This window comes from Coturnix japonica, chromosome 7 (genome assembly GCF_001577835.2).
Source record: "Coturnix japonica isolate 7356 chromosome 7, Coturnix japonica 2.1, whole genome shotgun sequence".
In the NCBI taxonomy this organism is placed as follows: Eukaryota; Metazoa; Chordata; class Aves; order Galliformes; family Phasianidae; genus Coturnix; species Coturnix japonica.
In genome coordinates, this window is record NC_029522.1 from 16,840,397 (window position 1) to 16,853,122 (window position 12,726).

Consider the following 12,726-nt stretch of genomic DNA (forward strand, 5'->3'; position numbering starts at 1 on the left):
CATAACTGTACCAATTTGAATGAAGGAGGCTTTATCTGTTCTTGTAGGCCAGGTTACAAGGCCAGTGAAAATAACCGAAACTCCTGTGATGGTATTTTCTGTCTTCTAAACATCTTCTCACTGACAAGTGTTCAATGATCTATCACTTCATCTTTCTATATACCTACTTATTCTTGCATTATAACAGGATGTTCATACATTTACCAGATGCTTCTTAAACCATTTTGCTGCTTAATCATTCTGCTAACATGCACGTCATTCAACAAAGGCTTGTTCAGATTTGTTCTAGTCTTTCACTGGCTGTCGTTTTGGTTTTTTTTTTTGCTTTTTCATGTATACGCTTAGTTGTATTTTTGCAAACCGAGGAACAGAAATTTGCTTTTATTTTTCCTTATTGAAAGAAAATTTACTGGAGGCCACAGTTCTCATTTTGTACTGTTTTCAGTAAAAAACTCATGCAGTTTTTTTGCTTCGATTATATGCAGATTAAATATTGTGAGAAGTTTACGCAGAGGCCATTGTTGGTGGTCATGCAACGTAGTACCTTCATGTTTACCATTTCAGTATGTTCTGATGAGGTTGCTTCTGTTTGTTGGTCCCAGATATCATGGATGATTTGTAGTTTTATTAAACAAGGTAGAAGGCCATTCTTTTTGATCCTTCCTGCTGATACAGTTTCTTTTTTGCTTCACCATTTCTACAAGGTTTTGCTCTTGCATCTCATTGTAGTTCACCAAGGAAAGACAAGAGATGAGGCAGATTTAACACAAATGTGTAATAAAAAACGTGTCTGAAAAGTAATCTGATAAGCAGGAGCTGGAGTTCTTTTAGATAACTGATATTGATGTTGAAGATCATTAGGTCACTGATCTTTTAGAGTATATGGGGAAAAGGGTAAATGTACTGCTTCATAGAGTAAAGATGACCAAGTTGTGGAAGAAAGAGAATGAACTCTATTTATCTTCTCTTTACAGATATCAATGAATGCGAGATCTTTGGAACATGCACTCAGGACTGCAAAAATTCCAAAGGAAGCTATGAATGTTTTTGTGCAGATGGCTTCAAGTCTGTAGGTGATCAGCAAGGGAAACAGTGTGCAGCTAATGGTATGTTAAGCAACAGCAAGATTGATTGCTACCTACAAAGAGCAAGAACAGATAGAGAGTTGGAGGAGCAGATAATAATACTAGAACAGTCGTACAGAGCTGTAGGCAAAAAAGACAAAATGACAACACAATAATATTATATAAAATACTGAAACATTTCTGTATTTAGGTAATTACTTACAGTGTAGCAGATTTCTCCCCTCTACTCGGCTCTTGTGAAGGCCCCATCTGGAGTACTGTGTACAAGCTTGGGTCCTCCAGCACAAGAAAGATGAAGGGCTCTTGGGATGGGTCCAGAGAAGGGTCGCAGAGATTATCAGAGGGCTGGAGCACATTTTCCATGAAGAAGGGATGAGGGAACTGGGCTTGTTTAGCTTGCAGAAGAGAACGCTCCAGGGAGTCCTCATTGTGGCCTTCTGATACTTGAAGGGAGCGTATAAACAGGAGGGGTAACAACTTTTTACAAGAGTGGATAGTGATATGACAAGGGGGAATGGTTTTAAACTTAGACGGAAGGCTTAGGTTAGATATTAGGAGGAAGTTTTTCACTCAGAGGGTGGTGATGCACTGGAACAGGTTGCACAGAAAGGTTGTGGATGCCCCATCCCAGGAGGCATTCAAGGCCAGGCTGGATGTGTCTCTGGGCAGCCTGGTCTAGTGGTTGGCAACTTCTGAATCAGATAGGAGAAATAAGGCAGCTGCTAAGTTGAGTAATTTGAAAGCTCCGAAGCTTCAGAAGCAGACCTGTGTCCCTTCTGTTTTCTTATTTAGAGAGAAATTGTTAAAACTCTAATTCAGTTTTGACTATAAATGATTCTTTTTTTTTTTTTTTTCCTAAAAATAAATGCACATGAGAAAAATTAATTATCATTTGTCTAGGTAATCCTCCATTGTTGCTGCTGCCAGATAATGTGCGCATTCGAAGATACAATATCTCTTCAGAACAGTATTCTGACTATATTGATAACCAGGAGCGCATCCAAGCTCTGGATTATGATTGGGACCCTGAAGGGATAGGCCTGAGTGAGTATATGTAGAAAATCAGTGCTCGGCCATGCAGTGAATAGTTGTAAAAGACACATTTGTTTCATAGGTATTTAATTTATGTTGGAAATCAAAATCAAAGTAGATAAATTAATTGGACAGATCTTGTTTGAATGTGCCTATCCCCCTCTACTTGTTCTTCACCATCAGTGTGGTTCCTTTTAATTCTTTACTTTGATCTTATATAGTTTTTGTTCCATTTTCCTATTATTTTGGTATGAATTAGGCTGTGGAATTGTTACTTTTTACAATTATGCATTAGTAAAGAATTGCTATGAACAATGCCCCTTTCTTCTGGGGGGTTCCCAAACCTGATTCAAGTCCTGTGAAAACTGAACTAAACTACCCAGTATCCTGCGCATAAGTTTCAAAGTTGAGGTACTGTATTCTTGAAAAACACGATATGCATTTCTTCATAATCTATGTCAAGATTATTTTAGGTGCATGAATCAACTATGATGACAGTTTGACTGTTAGTCAGTGTACGTGGCTTAGTTGAACAAAAAATTCTGCATTCTTATGAATAAAAAATTGGAAATAGTATCTTGACATAAGAGCTGTTGAAAAATAAGAATTTTCAAAGAATTCTGAATAACTAGACCTTAAAAAATATCTTTTTGTTGTTTTGTTAAGGTATTGTATACTTCAGCGTTCTGGCACAGGGTTCTCAGTTTGGAGCCATCAAACGTGCTTATCTGCCCACCTTTGACAGCAGTAGAAACAATCCTACAAAAGAAGTTGACTTGAATCTCAGATACATAGTTAATCCCGATGGCTTAGCTGTTGACTGGGTTGGAAGGTGAGTGTACTGAAAAGCTAGTAAAATGTTGTGTACTTAATATGACAAAATCCACTTTTATTTTCGTTATGAATTCTCTGTTTCAAGATATTTGGTTTGAAGGTAGTCTAAAGGTATTTAGCTCTCCTTGCTCAGACAGCAGGTTAATGCATCAAATAACATGTTGAGGACGGCACCATGCTTTCTCTTGCATTGTACCATAAGTGGCAGTTGTGTGTCAGTTAGTGATAATATGCTACCCTTTGTGACAGATGGGTTCTTCTTTGAGGACTCAGGCAAATGTGAAAACAAGTTTTCACTACTGTTGAAAGGGGACCTTCCCGATCTTGTAATAGAGTTAATTCTCTCTTTGCTTGTTTCTTACTGCCCTTGTGCTATCTGAGCTAGTCCCAAAGCAATGCTGCTCTGAAGTCTGATGAGTATATGCGTGTTCTCAGAAAATGATTATGTTTCTGTAATTGTGCCTGAAAGAAAGATGTGTTTTTTCCCTTCCTCTTTTGGTTGTGACTGTTCTTCAGGCTAAAATATGGCAAGTGGTTTTTTTTTTTGCTTGTTTGTTTTTAATTAAGTCTAGAAATGATGAGATTGTTCCTCTTTTTTTCTCCCATGGAGAAAAATTCTAAGAAAGTTGGGTATAACTTTAAGTTAACTCTAAGTTTAAATCTGATGTTGACGGTATCAAAACGTTCTTGTTGATGGTGAAAATTTTCAGGTGTAATCCATACAGATTAATTTTATTGATTTTGTTCAATTTTGATGTAGCTTTAAATTTTTTTTTTCATTATTTCTCTCTCAAGTGTAAGCCATTTACTATTGAAATGTTTTGATTTCTGTATTTTAGACATCTTTACTGGACTGATGCAGGGACTAATCGAATAGAGGTGGCAAAATTAGATGGGCGGTACAGAAAATGGCTCATCTTTTCTCTGCTGGATCAACCAGCAGCTATTGCTGTCAATCCAAAACGTGGGTAAGTTACTACAGAACTTCCCAGAATTATTTTAAATGTCAGTAAAAAAAAAAAAAAAAGAAAAATCACAATACTGAACTTTACAGGAAAGAGTTAAGGGTATATTTTCCTGATTAAAATCATGTTTTTCTTTTTATTAGGAGATTTATATCCATGGAAATACATTTTAGGATTAGATTTCATGCAGTTACTTGCATTGGTGATAACAGTAGACAGACCAAATAAGAAATTCCTTTCTATAATGCTGTGTGCTCATCACATTTCTCTATAAATTTCTGTATAACTACTGACATAGAGAAATGGATGTGAAGCTCCTTTTTACTAACTATAGGTAGTGGAGAAGTACCGCCTTTCAGTGAAAAACACTGTAAATGTACCAGTATGTTAAACAGCAATGCTTGGGGCATTTTGTATTTGATAATGGATCGCAGGACATTGTGATATGGGCTTCTAAGCTGGAGTAAAGTAGCATAGTTCCTTGAAGTCATTTGGACTATAGTTTTATCTCAACTGATGAGTGCTTAAAATATTCGCACATTTTTCTTCCGTTGAGAATGAGAAATTGACATTGAAACCACTTTTTCTCCAAATCAGGACATGAGATGCAAACATCTTTATCTCTTGTACTTGTAACATGCTTATTCTATGACCTTGGTGTGACTTTACTAATTGCAGCTACATAACATAGGCTGCTGCTGAGCAGCTTTATATTTCATGACTGACCGGTTCTATTAAACTCTAATATATGACTGTGGCTAATTCTGAATTAATCTGAATTCTGGTTGTGTTCTTTCAGGCTCATGTACTGGACTGACTGGGGAAGGCAACCCAAGATTGAATGTGCCTGGATGGATGGACAACAAAGACAAACTTTGGTCTCTGAAGACCTTGGCTGGCCAACAGGTCTTTCTATTGATTATTTGAACAATGATAGGATCTATTGGAGTGATTCTAAAGAAAATATTATTGAATCTATGAGACATGACGGGACAGACAGAACCATAGTATTACATGGAGGTAAGAATTTATTGTGGAACTCACATAATAGTAACCAAGATGTGTGCTTAACAAGCACTTAGTTTGCACATGTAGGCTAGATTTTCAAGAGCTTTTCAAAGAACAAGTCTAGGTAGCATTTTCTCCTCCATTATGTATGGATACGTAGCACACCAGGTTCTAAGTTCACAATGCCTGGAACCCAGATAACCCAAGAGTATGTGCCCAGCATAGGGACAACAGGGAAAATTAGTTTCTTGCTCTTTTAATATATATTATTAAGCAGCTTGCAGATACCAGTTCTATGAGGTGGTGAGTCTTGTGATGATATTTATCTTCTGCTATGAGTGTCTTGAAGAGAAAGGATTAAATGATAGGTTTGGTTGAAGAATAACAGTTGTATTGTTTTTGCTAGAGATTTGCTTGCTGACATTATGCTATTTGGCTCTTTTGAGAAGTACACAGTCCATACAGCCTTGATGTCTTTGAAGGCCATATATATTGGATAGCTAAAGAACAAGGAGAAGTCTGGAAAAAAGATAAATTTGGAAATGGAGACAAGGTGAAAGTGCTGACTGTAAATCCATGGCTTACTCAAGTGCGCATCTATCACCAGCATAGATACAATCAGTCAGGTAGGTAATCAGCAACCTGGATAAGCCATTCATTTCTGCAAGAATGAAGTTGGTATTGTTGTTTTCAAAGAGCTTAGTAACGTTCTGATAACATGTCAATCAGCTTGTGATTTTATTTCTGAAAACAAAAAAATGAGAGTCTGGTAAGTATGTTCTACATAAAATGAAATCATCAGTGAAATAGCGTATGCTGCTCTTCAGAGTCTATTAGTAATAGGTCATGGCCCTATCCTTTCCGTTCTTACATCCATCTTGGAACTGTTTGATATGGCAGTCACAATATGAATTTATCCCCGTAATATACAAATTACTGGCCGATTTCCGTTGCCCCTAGGGGGCTGTTTTAACTATGACATGTCTGCAGTAATCACACAGGAGTCATCCAGAAGAACATCCAGCACGCACCTCTTCAAAGATGTTTTAGCTTCCAAAAACAAAAGGCTTCCTGTTGGTCAGAAATGTTCTGTTTCTTCGCTTTCTGGTACGGTACTGGCTTCCAAGAACCATAGTCTCTTAGGAAGAATGTAAGAAAAGTCAGACAGAAGGCTTTGATAAAAATGCGGTGTTGAGACATCAGTTGTTCAAAAAAAAAAAACCAACAAACTGTATTTAGACTTGTTTTGATTTCTGGTACATTATACTGATGATACATTACTGCCTATGCAGTACCCTGCTTTATTTCAGTAACTGAGATATGCCTCAGCTGCTGAACTTCTCTTCAGCTTCCTCTACCACATTTTTTTATCTTTCAGTGCCTAATCCTTGTAAAGATGTCTGCAGCCATCTCTGCTTGTTGAGACCAGGAGGATACACCTGTGCTTGTCCTCAAGGGACTCGGTTTGTAGAAGGCAGCAGCACAGAGTGTGATGCAGGTAAAATAATTTGTGAAACTGAAAATAAAAGCAAAGGAAGTTTTGCCTTAATACAAGTGCACTACTGAGTTAGAAATACAGAGGCATGATACAACTGATAGAGTAGATGTTTTTAAGTCAGGAAATAAGGCTTTTATTTTCAGCTATCTGTGTTTTGTGGTCAGCATGTGTACTTCACGTGTACTCTTTGGCTATGATTTGTAAAATATAGAAATACCACTTGAATGTCCAGACTCAGCTGCGAAATTGGTCACAGTTTTGAAATGTTTTTAAAATTTAGAAATACATACTTTCCAAGTGCATTCATTTCAGAACTAGAGATTTTCTGACAAACTACGATTAAATAAAATGGCTTGTGTTTATAATTCTGTACAAGCTATCTGCATGATCAGTATAATAGTGTATGTTAGAAACTGGAAACAAAGCTTGCAGGTCTAACAGCATGGACGGAGTTAACTTAGAGATAATCATATAATGGACGGCTTTTAAGTGCTGGAGATTATTGCACTTGGTGGTTACAGAGCAGTAGAGCCCCCATAGTGCATCCAAAAGCACCAATGAAATAGAATTACTCTGCCTTTCCCCCCCCCAAAAAAAAAAAGCATACCAATGCAGGATTTCTGTTTCTTTAGCACTCTTAGCTTACAATGGCATGAATGGTAACCAAAATGTCTCTGTCCTTGCAACATCTCTCTAATCAGTTAGGCTTATAACATTATATCAAGGATCGTTTCCAGTTCTCTGAATTATTTTCTTTTTGCATTTACACGGCCTTTTCTCTTACTTGCATTTTCTTAATAATAAGCGATGCTGCTTTCTGTTGCCACAAAATGCAAGCTGCAGAGAAAATGCTAGTAAGCTGATGTAATAGTGAGTGGAAGCATACAATGCACCTTCAGATTTCATTAAGTAACACTGTTGTTTGCATTTGCTAGTACTTGCTGTGAATGTGCTTCCATCCACTGATTTTCTAGATAAGTAAATACATGGCAGCTTGCTAGCTCTCTCTGTATAACTTCCAGCTGCTTGGATCAAAGGGTTTGAGGAGGAGGTGAAGTGTTGCAGCTTTCTGAATAGAAAGCCTTGAAGGATAGTGGTCTGCATTGATTCAGCAAACAAAAGTGATGGCACATACAACTTTTGAGTTGCTTCTGTACACTTTTATTGAATAAGCCCTTTCTTTCTGATAACAGTTTTTGCTTCAATTAAAATAAATTTATTTGGCAGAAATACAACAAAACAAATAAAGCTGCTGAAAAGTAGCCTGTAAGTTTGTGTACGTAAGTTCTGTATAAATGAAATACTTTATGGTGTTACTTATTTTGCTGAAGGTGTGCTGATAACACATCTGGCTTTCAACTTTTGCAGCTATTGAAACCCCTCCCACAATGCCACCAGCCTGCAGGTGCATGTATGGAGGAACGTGCTATATAGATGAAAGTGGGCTTCCAAAATGCAAGTGAGTGGGCTGTTATGGTAATTTAGGGTCAGATTATGTTCATTTAGTCATGCACCATCAATTCAAGGCTTTTAAATGCAATGGAATTGCTTCAGTAAATATCATGGTTTGGCAATAACATGTTTGTAACAGTCACAGAAAAATGTTTAAGTGTAAAAATATCAGTAAAAAAGCAATGTAAAATTGCATCTGTTTGGGAGAAAACATCAGAAAGGCAAACTTCTATGGAGGCTAGTAAAAGGCTATGTCAAGAAATTTTAACGGAGAAGTTAGGCTCAGTAAAAACAGCTTGAAACAGCCACTAGGTGCCACCGGTGTTCCAATGAAACTAAGTCATTTGACTTCAGCGACTAGTTCTCTGACTCAGCAGTTTTTATTTCCACTTCTTATTCTAAGCAGACATATTTTCTTCACAGTCAGTGAAACATTTCTAAGTACAGAGTTAATTTATGACAAGTGGATTGTATGGTAGAACGACACAAAGATGGTAACAGATATTAAAAAGATTATTTATGAGGAAAAACTCACCAGTATGGATGTCTTTGCTGGTAAACGCTGAGGCAGTCTTCACCAGGGACCAGTCTCCAAGAGATGCTGCCTTAGTGGTGGTCAGCCCTTAAATGAGGTCTAGAGGAGATGGAGTCAAGCTCCACCCCTTCTGGGAGCACAGCTAAATTACTCTCACCTGTGCTCCCACAGCTGACCTGACACTTGCCTCAGCTGATTAATCAAAGGTTCAGGCTGTGATTACCAATTTCCCATACATGGATATACATATTAAAGAATGTAATAATGAAGCTGAGGTTCTGTACTAAGTAAAAGCCTCCTGTTCTACTTATGTTTACAGATGCTCTTATGGCTACACGGGAGATTATTGTGAAATAGGATTGTCAAAGGGAGTGCCTCCTGGAACGAGTAAGTTTCAAGTGTATATTACACTTAATATTTTGACTTAAGGAATGTGTAATACCACACAATGATACCTGTGGAAGGATAAGCTTATGGTTCACTGGACTCTTTTGTATATGCATCTTTCCTCAGTTGAATGTTTGCTTATTCTTCTGTCTTTGGTAGCAGCAGTAGCAGTGCTGTTGACAGTCATACTAATCGTAATAATTGGAGTGTTAGTGATTGGAGGCTTCTTTAACTACAGACGGACAGGCTCCATTTTACCAGCGCTTCCCAAACTACCAAGGTATGTTTCAAAGACTTTCATGACTGAGTACCGAGAATCTATTTGTGCCCAAATGTTTCTGAAAAATCTAGTTTGTCTGCCATGTGCCTTATTTGATGGAATATGGCCACAGCAGTGTTGCAGCAATTTCGTTGAATTTTTTATTTCTAGCAGTGGACAAAGAACTGCTGTCAAACTCTTCTACATTCTGAATTAGTTTTTTAAATAAGGAGCAATGTAGAAATCAGTTTACTTGATCTGGTACTAAATATTCAGTACAAAAGAATGCAGAAGGTTATAGTTACGTATATCTTAATTTTCTGTGAAATTGTGTCAGAAAACACTGTTCCATCTGGTAAAGCGATCTTTATAACATTGATGGTAGAGTTCTGCAACTGTTTGAAAACTCAGGGGGAAGTTGCAGTGAACTTTGTTTCCAGGGCATGAGATATCTGTGCATTTTGTAGGTTCTTGCTGTTCTCAGTCTCAGTATGCAGCAAAAACTGGCCTTGTGAAATGTAATTTTTAAATATTTGATGCTTTAAATTGAAGGATGATGAAGGCCATTTGCAATGGCTTCAAATGACAAAAAGATGTCACTATGTGATGCTTAAAATTTTATATTTAGCTCTAAGCCAATTAGGTGTCTGTAGAGGTATAAAGCTACATCTTTGCACAGGTTTCACAGTACTAACTCTTAAATCAGAGTGATAGCATGATTGTAATCAGGAATGCAGATGTAGTTACAACTGCTTCTTCAATGGAGTTAATATAAACTGCACTTAGTATACAACACAGGTTAAATTTATTTATGAATTCCTGTAGTTAAATTGGGGCAAAATTTTCATGCAAATTAACCCTGTAGGATAAAGAGTTTGACAGATGTCTTTAAACTATGCAGTGAAATTCCCTACTTCTTACGTTGTTGAAAGGAAATTTTCGACATCATCAGGCAGTGAACAAGTAGGATTCTAGTGCACTGGCACTGAATGGGGTTTTGAATGGGGTAACAGGTTAGAATAACTGCTGAACTAATGCAGGCATATAAAATATAATGCTCTCATTAGCTTGCTTATAGCCAGTGAAAATTCCAAGTGATAAATATGGTTAAAAGAGTAACTAAAAGAAACCGTTTTATAAACTTCTTCTGTGTATATGTTCCTTTTTTTTGTAGCTTAAGCAGTCTTGTAAAATCAACTGAAAATGGCAATGGGGTAACTTTCCGATCTGGTACAGATGTCAGCATGGACATAGGAGGTTCTGTTTTTGAAGGGGACTCTGCTATAGACAGAGCAATGCAAATGGTAAGATTTAATTCTGAAATATTTGTCTTTCAGTATCATTTATAGCTGACAGAGGGAAGACTTTTGTGTTAAAGACATGGTGAGATGATAAATGTCTTCAAGAAAAAAAAAAAAGAACAGTGAAAGATAATATTCTGAAATAGATTTTTATAAACTGAAAACAAGGACATGCAGACTGTTCTTCAAAATAATGTGACTGCCATTTCTCAAGATTTAAACTGTGGGAATGAAGTCAGTTACCTGCTTTACTATTTCAACTTATTCTGAGTGAATGCAGTGAATGCAATAGATAAAAATATTGCAGGGAGAAACTTCTTGAGGGCCTTTGTGTTCTGTAAAACAGGTAAATATGTAGTTTTCAGATGCTGATTGTATGCTGGAAAATTCAGAGGTGAAACTCAGGACTAACCACAGAGTATACTACTTATCACAGCAAATTGTATACTTATTCTGTTTCTTATTCTAGTGAGTTAAAAAAAAAGAGAGATTAAAAAAAAAACAAACAAACAAAAAACAACATAGTAAACTTGACATTATACTTTAAGTAGATGCTGGATTTTGTTAAATCCTATGTGAAAGTAAGCACGAATGTTTCTCTGAAATGAAGAATTGGATTATAAGATCATTCCCGGGAATGTGGTGGAGATGCATGGAGATGTTTGCTGTGCTGGAGTTACTGCCTTTTTTTTCCTTTTTTTTCCTCTGAAGAATGAAAACTTTGCAGTAGAGTCAGGGAAACAGCCGATCACATTTGAAAATCCAATGTATGCAACCAGAGATAGCGGAGCTGGTAGAACCAGTGAAGTTACAGTCAGTCAGCCAACACAGGTAAGAGAAACTTAATCTTGCCTTTAAATTTTATTCTTTTTACAGCCTTCTTTTCTTTGAAGAAAGATGAATTGCCTTTTTCTCTTCCAGGTAACAGGAGCTGGTAGTGTGGAAAATGAAAATTTTGAAAATCCTGTGTATGCTTCTGCAGTGTCTGCTAAGCCAAAAGAACCTCCTCCAAGTACAGACACGCCACAGGTAGTTCTGTGAATGTAGTGCTTGAAATCAGAGAAGTTGAATTGTGAGAGAAACTGCAATGTAGTTTCTGTTCTCTGTAAATAGTGCCATCAAGTTGGCATGTGCAGTGTATGAAGGTTAACTAACTATTAAAATTATTTTCAAGCTGATCGGGAAGTGAGAGGAAAGGAATGCAAGTGTAGAATGGCCATGGACACACAGTACAGATTTGTCGAGATTAAAAACCCAGACTGGCTCACCAAAATACCAAGACTGGAATACATTATTTCCTTTCACTGTCTGCTGTGCTCCATTTTGAGAGCAGATACTAGTCAGAAAATTGTAATGAAAGGCTTCAAATTGTCACTGTTTCCCAGCAGAAGTGATTATAAGATATTTGATGTCTTGATGCTCTTTCAAGTAGATAAACACAATCAATAATAACGGCCTAAGTAGTCTAATTGAGATGTCATTTGAATAAAATGACATGCATTTAAAGAGGTGGCCTGGAATGTGGAAGTACAGTGTGACTAAAAGTTTGCTTTGATTATTTAATAATAAAAACCAGAATTTATCTTTTCCTTTGCTACGAATGTCTATTGGGTAATGCAGCGAGGCCAGTTGTCTAGTGAGAAAATAGAAGCTGAGTATAGAATTGTGATATAAATGACCATTTCAAGTGGGTTTTTGAGATGAGTCTCTGATGCAGTCAGAGCAGGCATCAGAATATTTAAAGGATATTTAAATTAAAGTTACACCACAGCAGTATGAGAACATCCGGCTGAAATCGCCAAGTTAGCAGTCAATCCCAGTGAAATCCATCAACTGTGCTGGCATTTTGCTGAGAAATGATGAGAAAAATGTCTAAAGCTCTAATTTTTATATTTCAGGAATCAAAGTGGAATTTCTTCAAGAGAAAAATGAAACAAAACACTAATTTTGAAAACCCAATATATGCGGAGGTACTGCTTAATATTGTATTATGCTATTTTTCTGCTAATGCACTGCTAGACATTTAAGTGAATTAACACAAATTCCTGCCCAGGTCAAGATGGATCTGATGTGGTTTTGAGAAAAATTAGCAATCTTTGTAAAGAACGCAGTGTTCAGCAGGCACCCAGCATATGTGCACATTTAGACAAGTGAAGTTAGTCTAACAATAACCATTGCTATTGCTAGACTAACTATAGCCATTAAAACAGAAGTCCCAGTGTGCAGAGTAAGTTTTGAGTAAGTATTTCCTCAGTGGAACTTTCTGAGGTGAAATAAGTTTTTGAATTTGTTAGGTGGTGATTTGCGGAATTAATGTACCACTCAGTGAAATATTTGGATATTTAGTTAATATTTCTGAAAGTTGAGATT